Raw genomic sequence first — 13,354 nt, 5'->3', positions numbered from 1 at the left:
GGCAATGCAAAAGAGATTCATTTGTCAGGCAGCCTGGTGTGATGACTTACTGTTGAGTTTCATTGGCAGGAGGGAGAAGGATGTCATGAGGGGACAGGGCTTAGAAAAACACCTGGCTGGGTGTTCAGGCCTACAGCCAGGAAGGCAGTACCTGAAGCAGGTCAGCAGTGGTGAAAGGCACTTGGTGCTACTCTGCACTCCAGTGAATTTGAGAACATGGGCTGCAAAAGCCAGACGGACCTGGGTTTAAAAATCTACCTCCAACACTTACTAGCACATGTATAACTTTGGGCAAATTGCTTGACTTTTGAGTCTTAGTTTTGTCATCTATACAAATGGGAATAATAATAGTACCTACTTCGTGGGATTGTTGTGATTAAATGAAATAGTATATGGTGCAGCCTGGCAAAAGATCCAGGTTTTAGCCTGTGAACCTGGGCCTGACTATGGGTTCAGGGCATACAAAGGGCTACTCCTCCGTACTCTTGAGCACTGGGAAGGCACTGGGAGGGCTCTGGCTTTGGTGGTGGATTCTGGGGGAGGGGGTCCTGGGAATAGGGATCTGAGAGGGCTGGTACAGAAAAGGCAATGGTCTGCCCCAGCTTTCATGACTGGGGCCCCAAGGGAGCAGCTTCCAGGCCTTTGGTCCGGGAGAAGGAATTTCCACTCAGGGCTCCAGGTATGGACAGAGGGAACAGAAACAGGACCCCTAACCAATCACTTCTGACCTGGGGGAGGGTAGATTTCTGGAAGCTAAGTGGGGGTTGTCTTAAAAAAAAGGGTGACCTTGTCTGGGGCACGCTGCCCTGCAAGGGCACTGTGCTTGACTTTGGCTCAGTGCATAGACTGGGCTCTGGAGACCAGCTGGGGTTAGAGAACTAGACTCTACTTCCTGCAGCCCTGCTGACGTCTTGGCCGTGACCTCCTGGGATCAGACTCGTGTCCTCCTGCGATCAGGACCCTGCGGAACTTTCCCAAGATGGGTCCTCCGAGCCTGGCTGCGGTTGCACTCCTCCTGGAGCTACTGATAACGAGGGTGGGCGCGGAGGTCGAGACCTGAGGAAACCGGCCGATACCACTGGAGGGCGCGCGCCGGTCGGAGAGGCTAGGTGGTGACGCCTCTCCTATACATCTGCCTTCTACAACGACAAGGTCAGCAGAGGTGGAGGCGGGGGCTGTGGAGGGCGGAGGAGTCGAACTCTCGGAGCTCTCAGACCCGAGGCACACTCGGCCCCTGCAGAAATCCTGACCCCCGACCGCTCCCAGCTCCTTCTCCTCCCCTCTCCCCTCTCCCCTCTCCTCCGCTCTCCCTCTCGCAGCCGCAAAGGAGGCCCCAAAGCTCGCACCTTTCAGGGCCCATACGGCCCCACCCCGCCCCACCTCCTCCCCTCCCCCTCCCCACCTCCTCCCCTCCCCCTCCCCACCTCCTCCCCTCCCCCTCCCCTCCCTCACTTACCTCACCCCGCCCCTCCCAAGTTCCCTCCTTCCTTCCTTCCCCTGAAATCGGCTCCCGGAAACTCCGGCCTTTCTGGACGCGCCCATCCGGAGCTCCCTCCCCATCCAGGAGGCGACCTCGGATGCTCCCTCCTTTCTGGCCTTGCCCCTGCCCTACCTCCACGTCCTCCACGTGATTCCGTTCTTCTCCTTGAGCCCTTGACTTTTTATAAGGAGTGACCTGAAAGACCTCAGAGAAGGTGACTTTGTGTGTGTGTGTGTGTGTGTGTGTGTGTGTGTGTGTGTGTGTGTGTGTGGTAAAACACACATAATATTTAACACGTTACATTTTTAAGGTACAGTTCAGTGGTATTAAGTACATTCATGTCGCGCAACCACACGTCATCCATATGCTGAATCCTTTCTCCACAGCTGACACTGTACCCTTTAGATAGCTCGCCACTCTCCCCTCCCCCCGCCCCTGGCAACCACTGTTCTATTTTCTGTCTCTGTTATGATTTTGACTACTCTAGGTACCTCATGTAAATGAAATCGTGCAGTGTGTGTGTGTGTGTGTGTGTGTGTGTGTGACTGGCCTATTTCACTTAGCATAATGCCTGTAAGTTTCATCCAAGTTGTAGTATATGCCAGAATTGCGAGAAGGTGACTTTTGAGTTAATTCCTGAAGGAAGTGAGGGGGCAAGACGAACAAATGTAAAGGCCCTGAGGCAGGAATGGGGCTGGTGTATTGGAGCAAAAGGCCAGTGCAGCTGGAATAGGATAGGGAGGAGGGGGAATAGTAGCCATAAGGCAAACTTTGGCTTTTACTCTGAACAAGATAGGAAGCCACTGGAGGCTTTAAGCTGAAGGGTGACCGGATCAGACTCCACATTTCTATTGAACCTCGCTGGCTGCTGAGTTGATAATAGGATGGAGGGGAGCAAGGGCAGAATGGGGAGGCCAGTGAAGAGGCTGTTGCTTGTAACATTGTCTGGAGGACTAGGGAAGGCTTCCCAGGAGAAGCTGAGACCAGAAGTTTGAGTAGGAATTGACAAGGTGAGGGGTACCTTTATGTGTTGGAGGTTGGGAATGAAGTGTTCCAGGTGGAGGACACGGCTTATACAAAGGTGTGGAGGTGAGAGCAAGTGTAGTTGATTGGCAATTGTTAGTACAGTTGACCCTTTTTAAAAAAAAAATTTTTGGCCGCACTGCACAGCATGCAGTTTATTAGTTCCCTGACCAGGGATCGAACCCACATCCCCTGCAGTGGGAGTGCGGAGTCTTAACCACTGGACTGCCAGGGAAGTCCCAGTTGACCCTTGAATAACACGGGTTTGAACTTACATGCGGGTTTGAACTTACATGCGGGTCCACTCATATGCAGGGTTTTTTTCAGTAAATACATACTACAGTAGTACATCACTCGTGGTGCGTTGAATCCGAGGATGCGGAACTGCAGATGTGGAGAGCCGACTGTAAAGTTATATGCAGATTTTACAGGGATTTCCAACTGCGCAGGGGTTGGCCCCCAACCCTACCCCCCCCACCACGTTGTTCAAGCAAGGGTCAGCTCATTAAACCCCTAGATTGGGAGCTTCCTAGGGAAGAGACGTATTTTCATTTCCATAGGGCAGGGCCTTTACAGGCGCTCTGAAGACCTGCTGATACCACCCTCTCCTCCCCTGTCACTGTGAAGTAAGAATGCCACCTGGGTTAGACTAACCAGGGCTCTGGGTCTCACCAGCACTCACATCATCAGTGAGCTTGCTTTACTGATTTTCCTCTCTCTCCTATATATCTTCATTCTGTCCCTTTTAAGAGAGATCATCAGGTCTCTCTCATCTTAAAAAAAAACAAAGCAAAAAACCCTCCCTCTATCCTGCTTACTTCTACAACTATTTTTGTATAATCCTCCTACCCTTCACAGCCAAACTTATAAAAATAAGGATTTTTAAAAATTAAAGTATAGTTGATTTACAATATTGTGCTAGTTTCATGTATACAGCAAAGTGATTCAGTTATATATATATATATATTTTTTCAGATTATTTTCCTTCATAGGTTACTACAAGATATTGAATATAGTTCCCTGTGCTATACAGTAAATTCTTGTTGCTTATTTATTTTATGTATAGTAGCTTGTATCTGTTAATCCCACACTCCTAATTTATTCTCCCCCCGACCCCTGTCCCTTTCCCCTTTGGTAACCATAAGTTTGTCTTCTATGTCTGTGAGTCTGTTTCTGTTTTGTATATATATATTCATTTGTGTTATAGTTTAGATTCCACATATAAGTGATATATATTTGTCTTTCTCTGTCTAACTTACTTCACTTAGTGTGATATTCTCTAGGTCCACCCATGTTGCTGCAAATGGCAATATTTCATTCTTTTTATGGCTAATATTCCATTGTATATATATACCACATTTTAAAAAAAAGATATTTATTTATTTGGTTGCACCGGGTCTTAGTTGCGGCAGGCAGGCTCCTTCGTTGTGGCTCCAGGGCTCCTTAGTTACGGCATGCATGTGAGATCTAGTTCCCTGACTAGGGATCAAACCCGGGCCCCTGCAGTGGGAGCGCGGAGTCTTATCCACTGTGCCACCAGGGAAGTCCCATATACCACGTTTTTTAAAAATTCAACATTTTATTTCATGGAACTAACATATACAAAGTAAAAAAAAGTGTCTGAGAACAAAAAATGATTTTCTGAGTACTTTTTTCTTTCTAGTATTTATTTCATTTATTTAATAAATATTTGTTTTACTCATACTACGTATGGGGAACTTTGCTATCTGCTAAGAACACACACACACACACTTGGCATTGCCCCTACTTTTTTTTTTTTTTTTTTTTTTTTTGAGGTACGCGGGCCTCTCACTGTTGTGACCTCTCCCATTGCGGAGCACAGGCTCCGGACGCGCAGGCCCAGCGGCCATGGCTCATGGGCCCAGCTGCTCCGCAGCATGTGGGATCTTCCCAGACCGGGGCACGAACCCGTGTCCCCTGCATCGGCAGGTGAACTCTCAACCACTGCGCCACCAGGGAATCCCCCTACTTTTAATCTAATTATGGATAATGCCTATTTGTAATAAGAACAAAGACTTCTATGCTTAACATACATTAACTCATTAAACAAAAATACTATAATCATGTCCACTTTGTAGATGGGGAGACTGAGGCAAAGAAGAGTTAAATAATTTGCACAAGGCAGACAGCTGGTAAATGGAGAGGATGGAATTTCAAATCTGGCTAATTTTTAGTTTTTCGTCTCTTAACCATTATAGTGCATTTATTCTCTTAGCTCCCCGGCCACTGCTGGCGCTGCTCAGCTTGTGGGATCTTAGTTCCCCAGCCAGGGATTGAAGCCAGGCCCACAGCAGTGAAAGTGACTTCTTAACCACTGGACTGCCAGGGAGTTCCCTGCATGTACCTTTTTGAATTAGAGTTTTCATCTTTTCTGGATATATGCCCAGGAGTGGGATTGCTGGATCATACGGTAGCTCTATTTTTACTTTTTTAAGGAACCTCCATATTGTTTTCCATAGAGGCTGCACCAATTTACATTCCCACCAACAGTGTAGGAGGGTTCCCTTTTCCCCACACCCTCTCCAGCATTTATTGTTTGTAGCCTTTTTGATGATTTGATTTTTGACCATTGTGAGGTGGTACCTCATTGTTGTTTTGATTTGCATTTATCTAATAATTAGTGATGTTGAGTGTCTTTTCATGTGCCTGTTGACCATCTGTATGTCTTCTTTGGAGAAATGTCTATTTAGGTCTTCTGCCCACTGAAAATTAGTTTTTATAGACATATAAATTATGTAAAATTTCACTGTACATGCTTGCAATAAATATCCAAACATATAGGGACTTCTCTGGTGGTCCAGTGGCTAAGACTCCACGTTCCCAAAGCAGGGGACCTGGGTTCAATCCCTGGTCAGGGAACGAGATCCCACATGCCGCAACTAAAAACCCCACATGCCTCAACGAAGATCCCGCGTGCTGCAGCTAAGACCCGGCGCAGCCAAATAAATAAATAAATAAATATTTTAAAAAATCCAAACATGAAAAAACATAAAATGAAAAGTAAAATTCTCCTTACGCTGACTACCCTGCAGAAATAACCACTGTGAAGAGTTGCTTGTGTATCCTTTTAAAGCATTTTCTATGCATTTATACAAGCATATATGGCTGTCCTTTTTCCTTGATGCATCCAGTCTTTTTTAAAAAAATTAATTTATTTTTAATTTATTTTTATTTTTGGCTGCATTGGGTCTTCGTTGCTGCACGCGGGCCCCCTGTAGCTGTGGTGAGCAGGGACCACTCTGCATTGTGGTGCGCGGGCCTCTCAATGTGGTTTCCTGTCTCGTTGCAGAGTATGGGTTCTAGGTGCGCGGGCTTCAGTAGTTGTGGCACACGGGCTCAGTAGTTGTGGCTCGCGGGCTCTAGAGCGCAGGCTCAGTAGTTGTGGCGCACAGGCTTAGTTGCTCCACGGCATGTGGGATCTTCCTGGACCAGGGCTTGAACCCGTGTCCCCTGCTTTGGCAGGAGGGCTCCCAACCACCGCAGCACCAGGGAAGTCCTGATGCATCCAGTCTTGATGCATCCATTTCAATACATGTAAATCTAGCATGTTATTTTTTTAAATTAAATTAAATTTATCTTTTTTATACAGCAGGTCCTTATTAGTTATCTATTTTATACATTAGTGTATATATGTCAATCCCAATCTCCCAATTCATCCCACCACCCCCCAGCATGTTCTTTTTAACAGATATATAATATCCCGTTGTGTGGCTGTTTTATAGCTAATTTAACCAGCCTCCTGTTGATGAGTATGCAAATTGTATTTCACTTTAGCTATTTATAAAATGCCACAGTAAACATCCTCTCTGTAAGTCTTTGTGTATGGGTGAAGTACATTTGTAGGCTAACTTCTTGGAAGTAGAATTGTTGGGGTAAAGGCTGTGTGTATTTTTAATTTTCATAAATTCTGCCTAATTGCCATTCAAAAAAGTTGTACCTAATTACACTCTCACTGATAACTTTGATAGTTTAGCCAAAGATATTGAAAGAGTTGTCTACAGTTGCTTTCTCCACCTCTTCACCTCCTACTTACAGCACAACTCACTCTAACTTGGCTTCTCTCCACCACTTCACTTTAAAAGGATCTAAGGAGAGGTTGACCACTCTCTCCTTTCTGAAACACTCTTGCCCTGGCTTTTTTTTTTTTTTTTTTTTTTTCCCCGGTATGCGGGCCTCTCACTGTCGTGGCCTCTCCCGTTGCGGAGCGCAGGCTCTGGACGCACAGGCTCAGTGGCCATGGCTCACGGGCCCAGCTGCCCCGCGGCACGTGGGATCCTCCCGGACCGGGGCACGAACCCGTGTCCCCTGCATCGGCAGGCGGACCCTCAACCACTGCGCCACCAGGGAAGCCCCCCTGGCTTTTATAATACCGTACTTGCCTGGTCTTCCTCTGCCCACTTGTAAATGTTGGTGCTGCTTAGGGCTTCAGTTACCATCTGCATGCAGATGACCCCCACATTATTTCCTTCTTCCTAATCTTTATGCACCTGCTTATTTGCCATCTTGACGTGCATGCATGTCCCACAGGCACCTCAGATTCAACATGCCCACCATCATCCTCCTTCTGGTGCTCCCTTCTCAGCAGCTGTTCCACTGCTGTCCAGTGGTCCTAGCCAGAAACCTGCAAGTCATTTTTGAACCTCACTGTCCCTCAACCTTCACCTCCAGTCAATCACCATGTCCCTGCCCATTCTATCTCCATAATATCTCTCAAACCATCACATCTCTCATCATCTCCCCACACTACCCAGGTTCAGGTCCTCACTGTGTACCACCTGGACACTGCATTGACCTTCTAATTGCCTCCCTGGCTTTAGACTTACTACTCTACAAACCAGTCTCCACCCTGTAGCCAGAGTGAGCTTTGAAAAATGCAACTCTGATTATGTTACAGTCCTGCTTAAAACCCTTCACTAAGTTCTGATTACACTTAGGGTAAAGACAAATAAATCTCCCCTGGCTGTTTAGGCCTTGGCAACCTAACCGTTGTCACCACTAACAATTGTTAGTCACCAACTGTTGTCACTACTAACCCCCTCCTTCATACTGTAATTAGTTTCTTGCATGTTTTATGCTCCTTCCCACTCAGAGTTTTTGTCTTTGCTGTTCCTTCCTGCCTGGAATACTCTCTCTTTCCCTCCTGCCTTGACCTGGCAAACACCTTCTCAATAAGTAGGCCTCAGCATAAATTTAACTTGTTTGAGGATGCCTTCCAAGACCCTGAGACTTATGCCCAGTGCCTAACACAAGGGTTGGCACGTGTTGAGAGCTCAATAAATATTTACTAATGAACAAGCGAAGGCCTCAAGGGCCAGGTGGGTGATTACCAGACTGCAGTTTTTCACATGACCTCTGGGTGTCACCCTTGGCCTCAACTTAACCAGGTCTTGGCTGGGAACCCAGAAGGAAGGGCAGATTTGATGCCCAGCCTGGCCCATCCATCCAGCAAACTGGAAAGGTTATGGGAAGCCCAGCTACTTCCTGGGTCTGACACAGTCTCTATCTGCTGTGGGTCAGCTGGCTTGATAGGGTGACCGATCATACCAGTTTTCCCAAGACTGAACTGCCTGTGCTTCCAGGATGTGGAAATTTTAGTCGTAAATCTGGGACAACCCCAGGCAAATCAGCAGGATTGGTCACTGAACCATGGACAGAGGGGTTGAAACCCCCACCAATGCACTAGGCTAAGGTCCAGGCCCAGCAGGAGAGCTGGCTCCAACCCAGCCAGGCTCCTTGCAGCAACACCACTGGTGGGCTGACCCTGTAGCCTGGTGGTTGTAAGAATTTAGGGAGACAAAGTATATATACTTTAAAGGAATATAAAGAGACCAACTTGGGCTTCCCTGGTGGCGCAGTGGTTGCGCGTCCGCCTGCCGATGCAGGGGAACCGGGTTCGCGCCCCGGTCTGGGAGGATCCCACATGCCGCGGAGCGGCTGGGCCCGTGAGCCATGGCCGCTGGGCCTGCGCGTCCGGAGCCTGTGCCCCGCAACGGGAGAGGCCACAACAGAGGGAGGCCCGCATACCACAAAAAAAAAAAAAAAAAAAAAAAAAAAATAATAATAATAATAAAGAGACCAACTTATGTCTGACAATGTCTACCATTTATTAAGTGCCGCTGGGCATAACATACTTATACATATCTTTTCTAATCCTCATAGAAACCCTAAGAGTACAGAAGATTGTTTTCCTTTCAGAGATTAGAAAACTGAGACTCAAGAGACCAGACTCAAGTAATCAGACCAAGTCACCCAGCTGTTAAGTAATATGGTGAAATTCAAACCCTTATCTGTCCAAGTACAAAGCTTCAGCTATTTTCACTGAATCTTTAGCCTGGCCATTTCCTTCCTTCTCTAGTCACCATTTGAGAGCCCCAGGAGTGTGAGTAGGAGGCAAGAGGCAGGTGGAAAGGGTTGAGGAAGAGGGTCTGTGATCAGGGCCTGAGTGGGGGGTAGGGGATCCACATAGCATTGACAGCTTGCCTGTCCACATCAGAGAAGTCTCTGCTGTCTTGAACTAGGTGTGGGCATAGCCTGGGGACTCCAGGGAGGCCCCTTCACAGGCTGTCATCCTGACACCAGGCTGTATATTAATCGAGAAGCCAGGGCTGTGTTTCCCAGAGTCCAGGATGAACCCAACCAGGCCTTATCTGACTGCAAATGGACATCTGGACATGAGAGAGGCACAGGGGAGGGGCCATCAGGAGCTAGCCATAAACTCAAGAAATAAGTGAGGGGTGGGGGCATGAGTGGGGATGTGACAAGGGTCATGGTAAGTACAGTGCCTCGCCCAGAGTTTAGGCTTAGTGAGTGGTTGCAGTTAATGAGATAGCCAACTGCCCCTCTTTCCCAGAGATATTTGTAAGGCTGAGTTTTATTTTTGCCCAGATGGTTGTTTAGGAATTGAACTGCTTTTGAATACAAAACAAGAGTTGGTTGTGTAGAAGCATGAGCAGAGGCCTGACTATGGTTGTGTGGAAGAATGGGCAGAGACCTGACTAGGCTGTGCAGTGTCAGAGCCCTGATGAACACTTATTGTCTGGCAGCCAGATATCCGCTCCACAGGAGGTGTGATAAGCCAGACTCTGGGATTCCTTTACATTAAAAAACAAAATGCAGGCATCCTTCAAGAATTTTAAGTTCTCTGGCAGGAAGGTGCTTTGGGCTGTGCTGTTTTACTTTATTTTATTGGTGATGTCCAAAGATTTTTAGGGTGCAAGATCTGTCCTGGATCATCTTGGCCTCAAACCTGGCAGCCCCTGGCACTGGTGTGGCCTGGTACCCCATGGCCAGGTTCTTCCCTGTGGCTCCACTCTGCCAGCCAAGCCATCAGATGGGTGGTACTTGAGCAAGTCTTACCCAGAGTTGGGCCATGTCTCTGCTCTTCCCTAGCTGGCCTTCCAGCTTCCACTAGAGAACTGAGCCTTGTACATTCTAGGGAAGGCTGAGGATCTGGGTGTAAAGCAGGGGCAGAGAGGAGAGGAACCTTGCTTAAGCTGCCTTGTCCACAGGATTCCTCTTTCCTTCATTCTGAAAATACCTAGTTTGTTCCAACTGTGACGAAAGGGAAGAGGAATTTGTGAAAGTCACCAATACTGTACCATCACATTGATGTGAGACCTCTTGCCAGGAGCTCATAGAAGACAGTGACCTGGTGCAGTGGAAAGCACAAGACTTTCGGGTCAGTCAGAATTGGATTCTGTTACTTTCTTGCTGGGTAACCTTGGGAAAGTTATTCAACCTCTCTGAGTCTTGATTTCCTCAATTGATAAATAGGGATAATAATAATAATGATAATGTCTATGTCATATGTTTGTTTTGAGGTCTAAATTTGCTGACCAATGTATATAAAAATATAATATTTATTGAGTGCTTATTATGTGGTAGGTCATGTTTAAGTGCTTTATAAGCATAATTTGAACTCACATAACCCTATGAGTTGCGTACTTCCATTGTCCGTGCTTTATAGATATAAAACTGAGACTCAAAGAGCGTGAGTAACTTGCCCACGCTGGTAAATAGCAGAGCCAGGATTTGGACCCAGGCAGTCAGGCTCCAGTTCACATGTACTTAACTACCAAGCCATGATGCCATAGGGCTGAATAAAGAATAGCTATTATGATCATAGTAATTTAGTTTTAAATGCTTTTTATATCCATGATGTTAAGTGTTAATTATTAGCATATTTGGATGCAACGTTTATCCCTTTTGTTCCTATTTCTTCCACAGCCATGGCAACAAAGGACCTTGTGCTCACTACAGCAGAGCATCCTGTCTTTGTCCAGCCCAGTCCAGTACATCAGTCTCTGCAAATAACAAAAGATGTGGCCACTCGGCCGCCTGTCGGTGCCGCCACCAGAGCACTGAGAAAGGTTGAGGCCTCTCCAACTGGAACTGAACTAGGAGAGCAGCAGACAGGTACATATCGGCTGACCCAGAGCAGGGCTTACAAAAGAGCGGTCATGCTTAATAAACCTGAGTAATTTCTTTGAGTGGCAACAATGTAAGCAGACAGGGGTGAAAGGAGGGATAGTAATTTATCCTGATTCCAAGGCACAGGAGTGCAGCTAAAACCAACACACAGATTTTATGGAGATGCTGCTGGGGCCTGGAGGGTTCTGGTGGGATTCAGGCTTGGGGGCAGCCAGAGGGAAACTCAGTGAGTTGCTCACAGTGACCTAGTGAAGAGGAAACTCAGAGCAGGGACAGAGCACGACCTGCCTAAGCCATCTAACCTAGACACAAATCTGCTTGTTAATTCCCTTCCAATGGCTTCCTGCCACCTATATATAATAATGTGGATGATAATAAAACAATGATGGCTGCATTTATTTGATATCTACTATGTGTAGGGTACTATACAAAAAGGAAACTGAGGCAGAAAGCTTAAGAAACCTACCCAGTCACATACGTATTAACACACAGCTGGGCCTCCAACCCAGTCTGCTCTCACGTTCCAGTCCGTTTGCAACTGTGTTTAATGATGCGTCTCTTCCATCAGACAGGAAGCCCCCTGTAGCAGGAACTGATTCAACCTTTGCTCCTTTAGCCCTCAGTAGATGGAAATGCTGAAGCTCCTACGTCCTCTGTGCTTCTCTTTCTGAACACTCTTCCCTGGGTGAGCTCATCCTTGCTTTTGGCTTCAGGTCCCACCTGCTGGAGGAAGACTTCTAGAGAAGGGAGTCTAGAAGACTCCCTAACCTCTGACGCACCCTAGATGATTAGTCTGAGACCATCGTATAAATTCCTTCCTTCTTGCCAGTAACTGGTTTAAGAATGGGGTTATACCCAGTGAGACTAAGAGGACATTTGCTGGGGGGCTTCTGGGAAAGGTTTTCTCACTCCTAGGAGAGAATCAGTGGAAGCGACATTCCCAGTGGCTCTCTTCCTGGGAATGTTGTCAAGTCTGGATATGTCCTGGACCTACTGAAGCTGGTGTGCTCCCAAGCTGAGAATGGAGCCAACAGCAGGGATGGCAGAGTGGAGAGCTGGAAGGAGTCTTTGTCCTTGAGGGCATGAGTGCCCTGCCATCCCTGGAGGCCACCCTAATGCTGAACAAGGGAAATTAACTATTGTCACTGCTGAAGCTATTGAGAGTGGGCTTTCTGATATTTTGTGGTAGAAAGCATCCTTACTAATATAACCAGGGCAGCATTATGACTTTTGTGGGCCCCTTCCTACAGAACAATTTCTTTTTAAATTATGTTTTATGACTGCATTGGTATAAAGATGAATATATTAATATTATCTATTAAAACATCTTTATTAAAACTTTTTTTCTGGGACTTCCCTGGTGGTGCAGTGGTTGGCAATCTGCCTGCCAATGCAGGGGACACGGGTTCAAGCCCTGGTCCAGGAAGATCTCACATGCCGCGGAGCAACTAAGCCCATGCACCACAACTACTGAGCCTGTGCTCTAGAGCCCGCGAGCCACAACTACTGAGCCCACGTGCCACAACTACTGAAGCCCACGCACCTAGAGCCCGTGCTCGGCAACAAGAGCAGGCACCACAGTGAGAAGCCTGCACACCACAACGAAGAGTAGCCCCCGCTTGCCGCAACTAGAGAAAGCCTGCGTACAGCAACGAAGACCCAAGGCAGCCAAAAAAAAAAAAAAAAAAAGAAATAGAAGTGTCTTTAAAAATATAAAATAAACTTTATTTCTGATTTAAAGGAGATTAAAGCATTTTTTTTTTTGAGGAGCCCTAAGAGTATTGGGGCACTAATGTGCTTACCCATGCCTAGTAGATAGACTGGTCCTGGATACGACTCCCAAATAGTCATGTCCAGGCCATACCTCCCTTTTGACCTTCAAACCTGCATACCCCACTGCTTATTGGATAGTTCCACTTGAGTGTCTTACCTCAAATTCAGCATACCTAAGGCTGAACACACAGTTTCTCCCACACCTTTTCTTTGTCCAGTGTTCCCTGTTTGAATGAACTATGTACTGACCAGCTAGTTGTACCAGCCAGAAACGTGGGACCTCAACTTCTCCCTCACGCTGTGTCCAATCTATCACCAAATGCTGTCACTTTCCCTCTTAAAGGGCTCTTAAAAGCATTTATTTATTTCCCTCTCCATTCCTTTTTTTTTCTCTTTTATTTTTTTTTATTTTTTATTTTTTGCGGTACGCGGGCCCCTTACTGTTGTGGCCTCTCCCATTGCGGAGCACAGGCTCCGGACGCACAGGCTCAACGGCCATGGCTCACGGGGCCTAGCTGCTCCGCGGCATGTGGGATCCTCCCGGACTGGGGCACGAACCTGCATCCCCTCCATCGGCAGGTGGGCCCTCAACCACTGCACCACCAGGGAAACCCTCCCTGTAATCTT

At 47.1% G+C, this 13,354-nt stretch overlaps 1 long non-coding RNA gene across 4 annotated transcripts; it reads left to right on the top strand.

Moving 5' to 3' along the window:
• The first annotated feature begins 316 nt into the window (after window positions 1-316).
• Window positions 317-12,632, top strand: LOC102982124 (uncharacterized). Of its 4 annotated transcripts, none has more exons than XR_008617286.1 (5): window positions 317-1,152; window positions 10,066-10,202; window positions 10,751-10,939; window positions 11,523-11,639; window positions 12,324-12,632. It is a non-coding gene; the product is annotated as an uncharacterized lncRNA (long non-coding RNA). The 4 variants fall into 4 exon arrangements; XR_008617287.1 differs by lacking the exon at window positions 317-1,152 and adding an exon at window positions 1,458-1,694; XR_447824.3 differs by lacking the exon at window positions 10,066-10,202.
• The last annotated feature ends 722 nt before the right edge of the window (window positions 12,633-13,354 follow it).

The sequence above is a fragment of the Physeter macrocephalus genome, chromosome 4 (assembly GCF_002837175.3).
Source record: "Physeter macrocephalus isolate SW-GA chromosome 4, ASM283717v5, whole genome shotgun sequence".
NCBI lineage: Eukaryota > Metazoa > Chordata > Mammalia > Artiodactyla > Physeteridae > Physeter > Physeter macrocephalus.
Note: the sequence above shows the minus strand (reverse complement) of the source record. Positions and strands in the feature narration are given on the sequence as shown.